Raw genomic sequence first — 18266 nt, 5'->3', positions numbered from 1 at the left:
GTCCAAGCCCAGCCCAGCACAGGAGAGGTCTGCTGAACCACACACCAGATTTGTGTGAAAGGAGAAATTTACACAGATGTGGGTACCACTAGGTGTGCTTTTTTTATTTTTTTTTTCAAGCACACTTAGTCTTTGAACAAGCAATTCCTATTCACATATACTACTTCTTCTAAAAACACCTGCGTTTCTGAGAGCACCTGTGTACACAAATTGACCATCTATTGTTTCTCTATTCTCCCACTGAGTAACTTGACCAAGTTTTAAACCAGCTTTGGATTAGGGCTATACAAGGGACGAGCCCTGGTTCTGCCATTCAGCAGCTTCAGCACTCTACATTTCTTAATTCAAAATACATTTTCTTTAACAATTTGCCAGTTCCTAATCAGCTCCACAAAGGAACGAACTGTTTTCTAAGCTGGTATTAAAACTGGGCTAGACAAAATGGGAGAGGGTAATGATTTCTAACCAATATTAATAAACTTTCACAAAAGACGTCCAAACCGCCTCAAACGAGGAGATAAAAAACCAAAATAAACCTTCATTCAACCACTATTGGGCAAAATTATACATACGATAAATTTTATGTCCCTTTGATATTAAAGCAGAGTAAATCTAGTTATTTCAAAAAAAATAAATAATATCTCTAAAATAAGCAGGATGTATCTATTTTCTTGGTGTAAATCCTTTCCCCCTACATCAGCCCAGGGAAGTGCTGCGCCTGCCCCTGCCCCTCGAGGCTGTGGTGACGGTGACGGCAGCAGAGCAGTTGGTGCCAGCCCCGCTGCAAGGAGCAGCGCTGCTGGAGAGGTGGGATCAGATGCACGTGTGTAAATGCAGCAGGCATAACATAGCCCACCCTACGTAATGGGGCAGCTCAAGCTGCAACGCATCCTGGCTCCACCGAAAGGAACATGGAAGAATCTCACTGACTTCACCGGGGCCATGATTTCACTCTTACGGGTAACAGAAAACGGCCACGCTCAATACAGCAACGGCGTGCAGAGCTCTGGTAGGGACTGCAGGTGATACTGCATTTGCATAACCTCTCTGGGCACTACGAAGGAAACTTGCTCTGTCACACCACTCACCCGCATCCCTGAATTTCACGGTGTTAGAATTGTTTCTAACGGCCCTGAGTCGCCAGCCCTAGGAAGCAGCGGCGGGCGGTCACAGGCAAATCCCTGTCCTGTTCAGACAGTGCGATGAAGCAGCAGCAATGAGATTCAGTGTTTCACAACGTGGGATATTCCAGGCTTCCTACCATCTCAACAGAGAAAAAGCAGGAGGAAAAGTCTCTTACCCTTTCTAGACTTCCATCAGCACAACCATGATTAATCACAAACGCAGCTTTAAGAATTAGTTCAGCATTAAATAATGAACATCTATTTTGCTATACAGTGTATTTCTTTTACAAGTTTTTCTAGGTGTAAGGAGGCTTAAAGAATAACTACAGTATGGTATAGATACATTCTAAACATTATGACAGAGACGGTGTAAGAGATTTTTAGAAGTTAAATGCTTTTAAATGTAATTAAATCATAATAACTGTGCCCCTGACAGTCTGACAATGCAGGGACATCAGAAATGTTTCCCACCGTCATAAGGCACTGGAAATCTATGCCTATCGCATGTTGATGAAAGGCAATTTCTATAGGGGGATAGAAAATGTATTTTAACAGCCAATAATTTCATAAGAAGTAAAATTTGCCTGGCTCATTTGGAATTTTCTGGGACAACGATGGCTGCAGTAAGGAGAAGATCCATTCTGTGTTTCTTACTGGTATGAAATGGTGCCCACAGCAGAAACACCGAGCCTTTAGCCTCCAGAGCTTCCCCTTGCTGCCTCTAGGTTGCTCCAACCCAACAAGATTCTCCCCTTTGCCCTTAATCCATCCCAAGCGCTGGATAAAGGACCTAACTCTGGGATTTTAACTCCATTCAGAGACAAGCACCTAAACGTTACTGCGTCTAACTTTAAAGCTCCTAAAATATATTTAGACCTGGCCTTTCATCATCCATTTCCATAGCTCTGCAACAGTCTAAGACTAAGCATATGAGAAGAGAAGGAAGTTTTGAGAAGCCCAGAAGTTCAGGGACTATCTGAATGCAAGGCTTTGGTTCAGTACCATGCCAAAACCATACAGAGATATAAAATATTTTATATCTGTTCTAGAGCATAATCATATATACTAGCTGTGATTACCTTCCCACGTTAAAAATTCTTCTGAACCCTTGCCAAAGGACAGTCCCATGGACAAGGCAGGAAAACACTCGAGGTGACCATGACTGGTATCCCGAGGAAACTAAATATTTGCTAGGTATTTAAGAGTTGTACTAATACCTGAATATTTTTTTCAGCGCAGTTCTAGAGCCACGTGTGTCAACCAGAGCACACAGGAGCAAGACCACCACAGCTTAACAAAGACTGGTAACGTGAACAGCAGTTTGTCATGGCAAACAAATGTCATCTCGAATGGCAAGCACGATCAGAATAAGGGCAGATGTTAACTGTAAAGAGTAGATATTTTCTAAGCCACACACAGAGAGAAGCTGAGTAGTAAGTAGTAATGCATCAATTTGTGACATAGGAAGAAACACCAAACAGTATCATTTCTGGGGTGATTTGCACATGGCCAAGAGGCACCAGAACAACACATTAAATAGCACTTGGAGCCCTGGCAGAAGTAAAAAGCATAATCCTTTCCCTCCTGCAGGACTGAAATAATTATGAGGAATCAACACTCTTACATCCAGGTGCCATTCATAAGCATCAGTACCTATAGCAACCTTCCCTATTGACTCAGGGGTTTTTTGCTTCTAATCACACTGTATTGCCTGTCACGTTGATACACTTACTTAATTCTATACCCTCTTGGACACCTGACTTCGGGGTCCCTCAGCATTCCTCAGGCTTGTTTGATGCCCCGACTGCTGGAATTTCCCTCTAGCTTTTAACTGCATCCAGGCAAAAGCTGTCATTTACACACGAAGTCTGCCCCAAAGGGTGAACATTTTATAGTTGTTTGCTTCAGGAATCCAGTATCACTTGTTCTGGAGAAGTGACAGCTGCTCAGACCTAAGAATGTTACTTGTGTATTGAAACAGGGCAAGAGACATGACAAAACAGATCACCCTCCTCGCTCGAAACCCTAATGAATGGAAAAAGAACCTGGGAAGAGATGAGAATTCATCCGCCTCTGGCTCAGCCTCTAACGTTCAGCAGACTTTCCCATTGATGGTCTGATCTTGCTAACTATATACGCAGAAACTGTGCCACTACACCCTGGCTAAATGAACCGGGACTGCAAGATCATGGCCTAAACTGGGTCATACGCAGAGCAGACACGCAGTGATCTGGTGCACAACTGCTGTCATTGCTGCTGGGAAACAGACCCCTAGTTCCTTGAAAAGGTTCTGCTGCTATGGGTCACAGGATTCTCGATTACTTATTGCCCATCTTGAAAGAGATACTACTCTTCCATTTTACAAAAGATTTTCATTATTCAAAATTTCCATGAGACCACCACACGATGTATAACGCAATGTCTAAGGAAACATTACGAAGACAGCTTAAAAACATCTGCCAGGGAAAGCAATGGGTTCAGAAAAATTGTTAATGCAGATTCTGACTCAGAGATGCCTTCAGTTATTACTGACACTAAAACATCTTGCAAAGCCAAATACTTTTCCAATGGCCTTTAAGAGCACAGACCGATCTGCCAAGTGCTCACTATCTCCAATCGGGCTATCTTGCTGCCAGCTCCTACAGGCTCCTAGCGGAGAGAGATACAAGAGAAGGAAGCAAGGAGCAAGAACTAGGTCCTTTTAAACCAAAAAGGCTATACGACGATTATGCACACACACAACGAAAGATGCTGGAGGAATTCTTTTGTCATGATGAAATACAGGACTGTTAAAACACATATTTGAAGGACAGCATTCCTCATAAGACTTCTGAAGGTCCTGCAGAGCGTGCACTGGCACCAAAGCCACAAGACATGTCAACAGTGGAGCTCTGTAGATGATATATTTTTTTAAAGAAATAAATAAATCCTGTTCTCTCTCATGCCAGTGGAAACGTTGAAAAAAACAGCAATTTTGACAGAACAGATCTAAGTATCTTCTAATCTATTATCTAGATGCAGGGGAAAAAGGCAACAAGAACCACCAGATCCTCTGTAGTAAACTTCAGAGCTAGACCACTTACACTAATGAAGAAAACAGACCAGAAAGTTAGGGTAACTTACATTCATCAGACTGCCCTACATCAGACTCTGGAATTTGCAATGATTCAGCGAGAGTGTCCTCAGGGACACTGATGTAAATATAGAATAACCACAATGCCTCTCCGTGGAGTCCCTCCCATCACACACTGGTTTAGCTGAAGAATTTCATTTCAGATAGGACAAAGTAAGAGAACCACGGCTTGGAAAAGGTCAGGTCTGTGTTTCCTATTTTCCTCCTGTAGCTTAACTGATGATCTCTCTGGTCTAAGATGACTTTCCTTGCTCAGTCATATTTGGCCCTTGTTTTATCCTGAAGCAGACCAGCAAATGTTTTGATAAACCGAGAGAAATTTTTTTCTACTTTCACCGTAACATCTTCAGGTGCTAAAATGCTGAAGTGTTTTACAACTTACTGAAGTAGCGCTGCTTAGGGAATCCATGCTAATATTGCCATGCCTTTTTAATACCAGTGACTCACAACCCGTACTCCTTTAGATATTAAAGCAACCACAAACTGGAGAGCCCTTTTCCTATCTTCATCTACTGTGGCTGCTGTTCTGCAAAACCAGCTACCCATTTGTACACTACAACTGATGCCCTTAACAGAGAGACCTACGGCAACAAACAAAGCTTCACACAAGCCCTCCGCTTCACCCCAAAACCCAAACCTTAAACATTTGCAAGAAAACAAAGAGAGAGAGCATGAGGGACGTAATCGACAGTCATTCCCAATTGTTTTTTTAGTGCCAAGTTGTGAATGGGACCAATTAAAACCAGCCCAAGAACTGACAAAATTTTCAGGCTGACCGGCTGCATTTGGAAATTTGCAGTTTTGTTAAGTGAAGATATCTTTCAAGGATGTTTACATGGAAATTCAGAAAACAGAGACAATCATCAGAGAACAGAGACAATTACAAAGCTCCCCATCTCCTGAGACATTTACCTTTTTGTAGCAGGCTTTACTCCAGCCTCATTACATATTTGCTCTGATCATCAATCCTATTTGCAACTTTCAACTGTCTCCACAATCTGTGTCAAAGGCCTTTGTATCAGACAATACCTGGAGTGTCTCCATTCATCCAAAATTTTAAAACCAGTAACTGAAACAAATCAGCATTTGTGCACTGACTGGAAAGAAACCATGCAGACTCACCGTGACTGAAAATCTGTCCCTTTGGTGTCTACACAACTCCCTCCCCTGTCCTCCTCTAAAAAAAGGAAGGGTCAAAGCAAAACGCTGGCAGTCCAATGAAATCTTTGAAGAGACAGTATGGTTTCAGTTATGAGAGGATGGAAAAATGAGAACCCTGGGGATCTTTTGGGAACATTAAGCTTTATTAATCAGGAATGTATTAGCCACATACCAACATTCCCAAACGGTACGCTGAATGAGAGAAACGCCAGGGAGCAACAGAACCCATCCATGCTGGGCTTCTGCCTCATGGCGAGTTCTAGCACACCCCAAGAGACAGTTTTCCAAGCCGTTCCTTAAAGAGGAAACCTCCCCTGCTTCCACATTACCTACAGGTTGTGCATCCCCGCGCTTTACAGCTGATATAGTCAGAACATGGTTTTTAATATGTAACTTGGTAATTTCCACTGCTTGTTGAACTGATTTCTCTATGTCTTTCTCCCAGTGGATATGAAGAGCAATTAATCACTGTGCTCCTGATTATAACTTTTCACTCACTAGAATATTTTTTTTTCATATTCTCCTTAACATACAACAAAAGCAACACTTACAGAGGCATATAACGCCACTTAGGGCTCCTACGGATCCTCTTGCCCCTGGGCGAGATGATAATCAACCAGTTTCTGCTTTCTCAAGAATTTTAACACTAGGACCGCTTCTGCCTTGACAAACATTTTTGACCTCTCCACATTTCCACTGGGGTTCCACAGGTAGAAATCAGGGCAGAATTTATCCCCGCGAGTTTCTGGATTAATACCTTGGTATAGGAAGGGGAAAAGGCAAAATTAATTCTCTTTGTTAATGCTAACAATACCTCAGTGACAGTCAGCCCCAAGACACAGATCTTTGTTCAGAGGAAGCACGCTTCCATGCTCACGTCACATTTGCACGTCTTATCCAGCATAGCTTCTACACGTCAGTATCTTCTGCATCAAAAATACCCCCAAATCATCAGCTTAATGAACTATTGAGGCTTTACGTTTTGTCGGAGGAAGAGGAACTGGGAATTTGCAGCCCATCTTAGACATGAAATTCCAGTGAAAGAAGCAAGTTATAGGAGGGCAGGACAGCTCTCGTATCTATGGGGAACCATGAGGACTCTCGTGCTGTAAAGAACACGGCAGGGTAGCGTGTTTGTTGCTTCAAAACTCTTCCTTCATTTAAAAGCACTGCTGTGATGGACGAAGCCCTTCCCAGCCCCGACATCCTGACGCTACACATGCCACACGCACTCTGGGATGCCAGCTTACTGTGTCACATTGGCTTGGGTTCTGCCTGTTCCTTCCCTTATGCCTGCAAGCTCAATTGAACTTATGAAAATTCAAACTGTCTTCTGTCTGTTTCATACATCATCAGCAAACAATCACTAGACAAAATGAATTTGCTCTCTGTAATTTGGAGGCTACACAAACGTCTCTGCTGTATAATACAAAAAAAGGGGGAATAAAGTTTGGTATGCAAGGTTAATTCAGCATGGAGGAAAGTAGCAGAGAAACAGACGGAGAGAGAACACGAACAATAAACTACTCAACAGTGGGGAGAGTGACATGAGAAATACTTCTGTAAATTGGAGTTGGCCTTGATACCTTTGAGTGATGGAATTAAACAAAGGCACAAGTGAGTTGTGAAAGATCACCCCCATGAGTGGCTGTATCTCCATCCCTCGTGATTTGTCTACACAATATACTTATTAATAACAACAATGGTTACTATTTCTCCTCTAAGAGCTTTGCAAACACAAACTCGGTAACGTTCACAGAGCTGTATCAGTTTGAACCAAACTGAAAAAGCGATCTGCTGAACAAGGCGCAGTGAGGTTAAATGACTTGTCCAATGCCACTCAATGAGCCAGCATCCATTAAGATGAGAGCACTGGATCTCTTGGTCAGTAATTAGATCACAAGGCTGCGTAAGGCTGAAACCTCGACAAACCTCTCTGTTCACAAAAAATAATGTGTTGTAGACTTCTTATTGGCCCTAGCCGATGGCAATGTAACTAAAACCACTGCTTTCAAATCACATCCAGTGCATCTCTCTTATAGGTTTCCAGGTTGTGTGTACAGATTTTTTTTTTTTCTTCCACACACAATAACTTAATCCTATTTGGGGTTAGTTGTAAACAGCAAAGTACTTAACCACATCCTTGAAGTTAAGTAATTGAGTAGTCCCATGGACCTCAATGAATCTACTTGCCTATCAACCCACACAACTTCAGCACATAGCAAAACACAGCCAGAGTACCCAGCATAGCAAGAATCCAGCCCACAGACCTTTCCCATTTAAGAGCATGCCTGCACTGCATTTAGAAAGCTGTGTTTTTATGCGACTGCCTGCCAGAAGTTCACGTGTTGTGAATTTGTACTTTCTTCTAATGCCATCTATCAAGTCAAGCGTATTTTTATATTAGCCGAAAATTTGGCCCATCTTATATTAAACAGTTGCTTTAAGGGATATCCATACCCTAAAACAAGTTTTCCACCCTTCAATTAAAGAAACCAAATTTAAACAACAAACCAACCAACCAACCAGAAAATTACCAGAGCGTGGCTTGCCTTTCCTCCTTGCTGTTTGCAGGTTAATACAGGAAAGCCATACCGGGAAGTTCACTTTATTAAAAGATCTTACAATTAGAAACACCTGATTACAGCGAACATGCATAGGAAACAAAGGAAATCCTGAAGGTGTACTTTTCTCTGTAAAGGAGGTGCCCCCATTTTTGTTGTGCCCAGTTACATGTTACACGGACACAAGTACAGACAGAATCACATCCTCATTTTACCCCATGTGTCCATACATAAAAGTCCCTCCACCTTGTTCTTCTGTATTCCAGAGACAGGCTGTACGTCAAGGCAAGGCTACAGAACTCAGGAGCTGCTATAAGTTTACAGGTGGGGTAATTTTTTTTTTCTTTTGGCAAAAGGAAATGACACAAGATACTCAAAGATTAGAAAACCGGACATTTTACTTCAAGGAATGGAAAGAAGAACTGGGCAGAACAGACCAGACATGGGGAGTTGTGATCCCACGCTCTGTTCCCAGTTTAACCACCGATTTACTTGGACCTTGAGCAAGCTGCTCAACATCTCTGCCTTGATGTGCTCGTCACCATTGATTAAAAAAAAAAACAAAACTGAAAATATTTCCTACACATGAGTTTTCTACTTGTGTATTTATGTCCCCTCCAAAGCCTAGAGTCTCATAGAACTAATCCAAGCCCATTCCAGCCAGCACCAACCATCAGGCCCATATATTGCTACCTGGTGTTCTGCCCTAGGGCTGTCCGTGCAGGACTTACTGACCATCTGGATCCTAAGGATTCAAGGAACTTGCCTTAATTCACTCCTCATTCCGCTGCTGCATTTTGGAAAGAGAATTACTTCTACTTTCCAACAAGAATTCTCCTGGTTGTTCAGACAAATCAGCAAGACAACTTTGAAATTCTGTACTCACAGATTCAGAAGCGTTCTCCCACTCTTCCCCCCAACTCTTCCCTTTAAACTGCTGCTGGACCCAGCAAATCCAGGAGTGTTTTCCACTCCGCTCACCAGTGTAATTGCAAGGTTAACCTCTGGTGGCCAGGGAAGCTGCTCACAGTCAGGAATGATGAGCAGAAAATGTTAAATACCATTCACTGGCCACAGCCTGCAGTTAATACACAATATTTAAGCAACACAATGGCACGGCCCTTGCCAGTAATGTAAAAACACGATGGAGTAGAGCCAGAATGGCACAATCTGCCTGCCTGAGTCATGCTTGGCGCTCCGTGCTGGAAGGGGCACGCATTAGCTGCCCACAGTGTACTGTACCCTTCAGCTAGATTAAAAGAAATCATTAAAATACAACTTTAAAAAAAAAAAAAAAAAAAAAAAAAAGAAAGGGGGGGTGAGGGGGGAAGGAAGGGAAAAAATTCCCTTGTAATAGTTAAAATATTTTAACACTGAAGTAGAAAAGTACCACTTTGGAAGAAGGCTCTGGATTTCATTACAGGCTGCACATTTTGATCTTAAACAGGAAAACAAACCGACTTTGCTTTGTAATATTCCACAGCTTTGTCCTGTCCAACTAAAATCAATTTTTTCCTCCTATACACAAGCTCCTGGATTTTTATTCCTATATTATTTCATTAAATTCAGAGTATCTCGACCGACTATATTTTCCAATCCTCTTTTCCGTGCCTGTTGTTCAGCCACTGAAGTTCCAAATCTTAATTATTGCCCCAAATACATTCAATAAACAGATTCTAAATAAGGGTACATCAGACCGATGTACAGTCTGACTTGCATTTATGGAATAACTATGCCCTTAGAAAGAGACGCCTTTCTTTCTGAGAGACGTCAAGACATTATTTTGGCTGTTTTGTTGTGTCACAGCACAGATGAATGAGGCATTTCTGCCTTCACCTACACCCCAAAGCAGCTGAACCCCCCTGTGATGTCACCAGGAAGTTGCTGGGGTTTTTTTCTTGTATAAAGGAGACTGATTTATTATGACATCACAAAAAGAATAAACTGTATTTTATGCTATAATGAATCTTCTGCTACTTTCTGTTATCCCTGCACCAAAATGCAGAAACCCTCACTGACAAAGCGACAGGAACTGTAAGTCAACAAACACGGAGATGCACAATATTCCCAATAATATTCAAAACAAAGCAGAAAAGAATGATCTATTCATGTGTCTGAAATTAAAGATCTGCAAGACGTAAGTTCAGTTTTAATTTTTAAATAAAACATCCTTTGAACTTCTATAATCACATTCAAGGGGACTCTGACCTTTATCCAAGCCCAGCTACTGTGCTAACACTTTGGATGCATATAGAGGAAAAATATGGACAAAAGGTACTGGAAAAGCTTTTACTTACAGGAATGCAGTGCAGCTTAATCTTTTTGTTTTTAAGGTGCAGTGATTTCAGCATCTACAATGTAACTTCAGGCAGTCTGAAAAGAAACAGGTTAAAATCTCTTTCAGTTATAATTGGTATTTCAGATTTAATTAAAAATTAAACTTTCATAATGTTTCACCATCCAAAGCAATGCATTATCAGTCAAGCGTAGCCTTTTTTTTTTTTTTTTTTGTGTGTGTGTGTTAAAAGAAGCTCTTCCCAGAGTAGTTTGCAATGAAAGAAGAAGGGGGAAAAGGCAATTGAGAGTAGCAAAATATATTTCTACAGCGAAAGATCTCTGAATAACTTGGAAAGAAGCCTTCTGCCACTTAATTTTAACAATCAACCTTATACTAATTAAAAAAAATAAGCATCACAATTAAAGAAGACAGAAAAACACCATCACATACCAACGACTGCGAGGGGAAAAATGTTAATTTCAGCAAAACAAGGACATTACTAGGACCAGAACATACGCACCAAAAGGGAAAATATGGTTTTACATAATGCCAGCCAACAACATTTTTTTAAAAATTCGTTCTACAGCATGTAGCACTTTCAGACTGTTGCATGGAGGAGCAGAGAAAGACAAGTTCAAAAAGAGGAAAGCTGTTTTTAAAGTGTACAAGGCAAAAGGTCCCTTGCACCTTTTGTTAAGGGGTATGAAACAGCTACTCCATAAAACGGCAAGGTTTCATACTGAGTAAAATAAATGTCATTTTACTGTGCAAAACAGATGATTAAGAAGTGGTAGATGCAGACATAGCATTTGAACAGATGCAAAAAAAACATATTTTTTTTTTCCAAAATGCAGTTGGAGTAACAATAAAACTCCAGGGGTTGCACCATAAATATGAGTTTAAATGTTAGACTGGAGTTTAAAACCTGTGGTTTTAATTATATCTAATTATAAAGGCTCTAGAACCAGGAGAAATGAGAAAAACAAAAAATATTATTAATAAATTAAAACAATTTTGCAGTAAGTTGTCAGGATTTGGCCTCATAATAACAAACCATACAGCAACACACACAGACACATACAATGTACCAATGATTCATCAAAGGAACAAATCAGAACTTGATTAAATTTTATTTTTAAAAGGTGACAGCAGAACTTGCCTAGTTTACCCCATGCAAAGTCAAAGCCACTCTCCACCAGCAGCGTGCTGACGGAGATCTGCAAATAAATCCTAGGTGCGAATCTAATACTGATTTGGAATGTCCCACAGGCTGGGGGCAATTCCTAAGTGAAGTTATTTCTTTGTTCTCCCCTAAGGAAAAAAAAACTAACCCCGTTCTTCAGCCCTCAGAGTTACATGAGCCTTCCCAATCCTTCCCCACAGATGTTCAGTAAGAACCGCGCTGTATCAGACGAGACAGTCACACAGACACGTCCCCACACACGCGTACGCCACAAACAGGAGCGAGCTCAGCACCTTATTTTTAGGTTTAACTTTTCCACCCTCTCAAGATCAGAGCTATGGAAAAGCAGGAGGCAAAGGAGAGAGAGAGCAGGGAAGGGGACAGCACAGCAAGAATTATCAAATCTTACGCAGAACCAATTCTGGAGCATTCGAATGAAGGAAGAGGAGCCCCCTGGCAGAGGCACTGGGATGCTGCTGCCACCAGATAACCTTTATAGGCTGGGATGAAATTTTTCTTAAAGCAACCATTTCAGAAACAGGTTTCTCATCCTTTAGACAATCTTTCTATCAAATAACTCTCCTTCTTTCTCCTGATTGGCATCTAGTAAGATAGACAGAGGAGCAGTGGAGAAATCCAGGCAAAAGGATGGTAAGTCCATCAGAAGTAAGCAACAGCAAAACTGCCAGGTAAGTGGTAACAGCTTCAGCCTCTGAACTGCCATTTCTTTCCCTTCCTTCCCTTCCAAATTTACCCCTTTTCTATCATCTTCAGGGCTGTAGCACTGGCTGGCTGGCAGGGAAGGAGAGGGGCAGTGGTATTTGCAATCCAAAGCTATTTCTTTTAATGAATGCAATGAAAAACTGACCTCAACTGAGAAAACAAAGAGCATTCACTGAGGGTGAAATGTATCCCCGTACAGAGAGCCAGCGCACAGGCTGCGCCGCTGAAGCCCTATTCCGATGACCTAAATAGGAATAAATTGGTGCACGGACTTCATGGCAGTGAATTTTGTCCAAAAAACCCCCATTTTTTTTGTACAGAACGAGGAAGCATTTAGCCCTCTCCTATCAAAGCACAAAGGTACAGCACCCTCTCTCCGTGCTGGGCGCCATCCTGACGACTGCTCTTTGGTGAATTTTCCTAGCAGTTTGAACCCAAACACATTCTCCTGCTTGGAAAGGAGAAGGGGGAATTGCAACATCTAGCATTAGTGTGCAAGCTCAGCACCAGGGCACAGTGCTGGCAGATAGAGCGGCCCCTTTCCGCAAGGTGGGGGCAACCGGCACAAGCTACAACCCACCCATTAGAAGAGATGGAGCCTCAGAAACAGCTTAGAGCGTGTTCACTGCCGCCTTGAAAAAACTTCAAATAAATAACCGTAGTTAACAGAACATCTGATATACGACACGCACAGCCAGAGTATCTTCAAGAGCTATTTCGGCTACAAGCTGGAGTTAAACCAAGAGCAAAACCTACAGAAAACCTCATTAGACTCAGAATACCAATCCCTGCCACGTTAGTAATATCTTCCTTTTACAAATGGAGAAACCTGTGACCTCGAGATGAAATGACTGACAGGTGCGTACGAGCAAGAGCTAGAAATGGAGGCAGCATCTTAAGCAGGACCCCGCGTTCCTGTGCACAGGTGAGCACGCTGTGGGGCAGGAGACTGTTCTCCGAAAGGACTGCCCTAATCCGATGGGGAAAGCAAAGACACGGCTCAAGAACAGCCTGTGAACTTCTCCTTGAGAGAGGCTCAAGAGCTGGAATTGCAAGAATGAGGAGTATGTCAGGTCAGGAATGAGGTACATGAGTAGAGTCTTAACAGGAGAGCAAGTGTCAGCTCTCAGTGAAGGCTTTAAAAACAAATATCAGAAGGTAAACATGTTTCACTTTGCTTTCTCATGATTCTTGCTTGCCAGAAAGTTTATGCAGAGCCTGAAAACTGTGATAGCAAAGCTACCGGCTGTACAATGACTGAAGTTCATTACCAATATTCCATGACTTGTACAGCACCTGACCATACTGCGCTGAACATGTTTGTGGTCTAGCCCCCCACTTTCAAAAGAACCACGTTCATTCCATCTAAAAACCGAAGAGAAGAAATAAAGTAACATTTGTCATTGGAAAACATTTCAGAAGATATCAGCTGTCTGCAATCACTTAGCACTAAGAAAGTTCCATATCTGTAAGGGTTCGGTTTTCCTTGAATACCTGAAGTCGGCTGGAGCAGGTTAATGAGAATCCTATTCAGTTCATTAGTTATGAGGAGAGGGAAGGCTAGGAGAGAATATAGCACAACATTCATTGATACCTTTTGAATTTTCTACACAAAATGTACAACATCAGTCAACTGATCTTATTCAAAGTACTTGCTCGTATCATTGCTCTCACTCCTGGAACTGCAAATCCATGGATGAAGCAGCTGCCACAAATAAATATTCACAGAAAGTAAAATACTGATGTTCTAACTCAGGACAAAATTCATTAGTAATATTAACAAAGACTTCTTCAACAACCAGGGAAAAGGGGGGAAACCAACCCCTAAAAACCCCACCAACAAAAAAAATGAAAAAAATCAAGCCCATTACTTTCAAGAGAATTTTCAAATAAGCTCAGTGGCCAGTCAAGAGGCCTCATTCCAACTTCAGAATCCAAGTAATGACTTAGGATATGGCCCAGATTCCTTTCTGGCATTTTAAGTTTGAAAACATTAGCAGAGTGATGGACTAATTGTGTCACAGAAATCAGAGAGGGAGGTCGATGCTGTACAGGCTCCTCATCTAACAACAAAGCAGCAAACTTTGAAATTGGAACCAGCACAGACACATCAGCACAATGCTCTGTCTAGGCTCATCAGTAATGCAAAAGAACAAATCTTATTAACATAGATATAGCATTACACTACTGCATTTTTAAGGTGAACGCACTTTAGTTGGTATTAGTTCTCTATAAACAGGTTTATTTAGTCACCATTCTCTTGTCTTGAAGAGACAGAATAAAAAAAAAAAAATAAAAAAAATAAAGTAATGCCTGTGCTTAAAGAATCCTCCCCAAAAGGAATGTTTTCCTGAATTGAAGATTTTTATACACTTTCAAAAGTACACAGGAGTTTTGGTCATTTCCAGTTGTGTTTGAACTCATGGCCGTTTGTATGGTACGGCAGCGCTGACCCGGGCTTCTTCCTGGCCCTAGGGACTGGGGCTCAAACTGGGGTCACCGTGCTGCTGATGGGAAAACCTGGGGTTGGTTTTTTTTTTTGCTTTAGTAGAACAGGAGCAGAGGACAACCTACAGCACTGTGCTGGGACCAAGGGTTCCTGCCACTGCAGGAACAGACAACAGCAGACCGAAGGTCTCTTTGTCAAAAAGGTAAATCTCCACCTGTTATTAGTTCACTGCAAGGCTGGGTACCCGCAGAGATTTCATCCTCCTTATGGTATTCGTCTTTGGAGTTTACATTCCCCAGTGAAGACTGTATCCACTACAAATTTTAATTTCCAAACCATGGCTGTTTCAGCTAGAAAAGCATTTTAATTAGGAAAAAGGTGTATTTTTGGCTACTTTTCACACACCTCCCACACCCCCAATAGTGTTTGAACTATTTTCGTTCGAGTATGAAAAATACTGCCTTTGGGCAAAGACTAACACTCCGTGAAATCTGGGTTTCAGAAAGTTAGAGACACTCAACTGAATAAAAGCCATCATGCATAATCCACCCTAATGGTCACTTCCAAACAGGTGCCGGATGCAATTTCACCGCAAGGACCCTCATAGCTGTTAAACATGTTGGACCTCTCGGTAGCACCGTTCACCCCTCTCATTTATTCCTACTGCTAACCAAGTAAGCAACAAGCACTTGAGAAGCCCAGCTGTGAACGGACATTAGAAGCTGAACTTCTCCACCTGCTGAAGAGTTAGTCTATCACTGCACTTACAACCTGACCTGGACTCCTAAAGTGCAGTTTAACTGGTAGTTCTGCTATAGCCAGGTGGGACCCAGCATCCTTCTAAACACCTCTTGAAGCTTTCCTCCTACGCGGGGGTGACGATGGTAATCAAGCTGGCTGCTGAAAACCATGATATTCCCCATTCCAACTGTTTTCTTGCACAAGCTGTCCCTAGATCCTGTTTATGTTCCCAAGGAACAGGAACAGCGACAGCATGCAGCTTTCACGAGGCCTTGCCCAAACAAGTCTTTCTGTAAAGATACGGCTTTTTTGTGAAGCAGCTCTGACGCTGATATTCTTCGAGCATCTCTTGGAATACAGCTTGAGGACTTTGCTTATGCCCTTAACAAGCTATTGTAGCACATAACCTTCTCCCACTTCTTTTCAAGGTTCACAACGCTTTGATCTTCCCAGCCTCACCGCTCCTGGTGAATGGTATCATCTCCCATGGCTCAAATTATCTTTAGCGCATAAAATGGTAATACCTGTTAAGAAGCAGGCTCTATCACATAATCGCAGCAGAACCATCCCATTTATTCCGGTTTAACACAGAAACTTACATCGATAAATGCTTCGTTGCGATGGGTATTTCAGTGCAGTGACAAACTGCGTGGATAGAGGAAACGTGGCGGACATAATTTGTTTGGATGTTAGCTAGGCTTCTGACACAGCACCACATAGGAAGCTCATAGAGAGGCTGGAGAATTATGGTCTGGATAATAATACAATAAGGTGGATAAAACTGTCTGACAGACAGGAAGCAATGAGTTATTAATCAATGGTATTAGATAAGAACAGAAAGAAGAACGTACTCTGATGCCAAGCAATAGGTGCTAGGAAAATTATCATTAAACAGAATCATTAAGGACGAGAAAGGGAATGTAAATATTGACAGCATCCAAAACTGATGTTTCAGAAATAAGAAGTGTTATCAAACGTGAAAGGAATCAAAATTCTAAGATCCAAAAAAATGGAGATGTGCGTGAGCCAAAATAATGTGTTATTTAATGTATCTCCAAAATGTAAAAAAATGTTATAAAAAAACCCTGCTACACAATTTGGTTTTGAACTCAGGAATACAAGGGTTTCACTGTGTAAGCATATGACTCTGTCATGTTACTCTGCACCAACACGGTTGCTGTGAAACTGGCTCCCCTGCAAAGCAAAGTGCAATAAAAATTGCAGTTACTGTGGCCAGGGAAGATCTATTGGCTTATTATCTTAAGAGTAAGGATATTACTTCTGATAATTAAAGTATTTAAAGTCATCACATTCAACACCCTTAAATTCTCCTTTGGAAACAGGATCCTCCTGCAGTTGTGGTCCTGAATTTCCACTGCCCCGCACAGTTTACAGCCGTTCCGTTGCTGGCGCTCTCTCTCACACAGGAGATGAACATCTCCCCCCCGAGATGCTGTGCACGGGTACCACCTGCAGTGTGACGGGCACCGCCCCCCCCTCGTGTCCCCTACAGGTCTGCCCCACAGAAGTTCAGTCTGACCTCTACCTATGAAGGGGCAAGATCTGGGATGACAGGCGATATACTGAGGTGAAATGAAAAGCCACACGGCAGCGCACATACATTTCACAGGACATGTGGCAGAGAAGATCAAAGTGGTAAATCTTTGTTTAGAATTTTAAATATCCTTCAGCGTTGAGCAATTAAACATGGCAGTGGAGTATTTCAGAGAGAAACACAGCAATACCAGCAAGACATGAAGTTCACTATATCCTGCCTCTTTCCATTTTACTAATCCTGGAACTCTTCCTTTCCTCATACGGAGGAACAGGTCCCCAGGCACCACAGCCTCAGCTTATTTGTGCTGCTCCAACAATAAGGACAAAATAACTTTTCTTGTCCTCCACCTCGTAGACAGCAGAAGCAAACTGAAGAAGTGAGCACTGGCTGCAGATTTTCAACCCTAAGAAATTTGTCACAACTCCTACTCTTGACTTACTGTGACTGGTCCATTGCCTTGCGCTCTGACATCAGCAGACACAGCTCCTTTTTGAGATCCATCATCTATATTTTTGGGATCTTTGATCTTCTGCCAGGATGTACAAGACTCTACCCTCAGGCAGCAGCCCAACCCCACCTCCCCGACCAGCACCTCCATCCCTCTGCCCACAGGGTAAGAGCCTGCCTTCCCTTGCTCACACGCAGCGCTTCCATTCCCCCTCCTCTGCCGCAGAGAGGTGGGATTAGGCTGAAGGTCTGACACTCCTCTCACACCAGAAAGACAAGGAGGGAAGCGGCACCAGCACAGAGGCATGAATTTGCAGTTCTAGTTGATGCCAGAGGAGTGGAAAGAACGAGGGGTGGCAGCAACACCTGCTGCAGGTCTCCAGAGCACCAAGTGTGGCTTCTGGGGCCCTGAACATGTTAGATGGACAGGAGGTCCATCACTGCTTTGCTACCCTAAGCAGCCAACTACTTTGTCCACATAAAGTAGTTTCTAAAGGAGCTTTCTGCCCCCTTCCTTTGGAACTTCCCTCTACAGGGCTACCAAGGGGCTTGGGAGGAACTTGGGATTTTGACACAGGAGAAGGAGCACACTACCTTTTAACAGAAAGTACAGCTAATAGAAAGTGGCATCAGGACTACCAGCCAAGTGTGGACTTCTTATCAGCAGGTGCACCTCAGGTGGTATCAGGACTCTCCCAGATTACGCACGGACCGAGCGTATCCCACCGTGTGCAGAAGCACAAATCCATGCACTCTTCCACTTAGGCATGTTCTTTATTCTTTTGCTAGCAGGCCATTAACCTGAAGTCCAAAACCAGCTTCATCTTGCACAATGCCATGCCCAAACCACGCCCAGAAGTTTCACATTATTTCAGTTTATGTAACCGCCACATTAAGCTCCAGGC

The 18266-nt window shown here is 42.5% G+C and overlaps 1 protein-coding gene across 1 annotated transcript in view; it reads right to left on the bottom strand.

Moving 5' to 3' along the window:
* The window catches only part of ZBTB20 (zinc finger and BTB domain containing 20), a 518279-nt gene that overhangs the window by 336331 nt on the left and 163682 nt on the right, over positions 1-18266 (bottom strand). The window contains exon 5 of the mRNA XM_080393607.1: positions 10280-10355. The gene's annotated coding sequence lies outside the window, so the exon portion shown is untranslated. The remainder of the gene's footprint in view (positions 1-10279; positions 10356-18266) is intronic.

This window comes from Falco punctatus (assembly GCF_963210335.1).
Source record: "Falco punctatus genome assembly, chromosome: 6".
NCBI classification, from domain to species: domain Eukaryota; kingdom Metazoa; phylum Chordata; class Aves; order Falconiformes; family Falconidae; genus Falco; species Falco punctatus.
The sequence above is the reverse complement of the archived record's forward strand: the minus strand, read 5'-3'. Positions and strand labels throughout refer to the sequence as shown.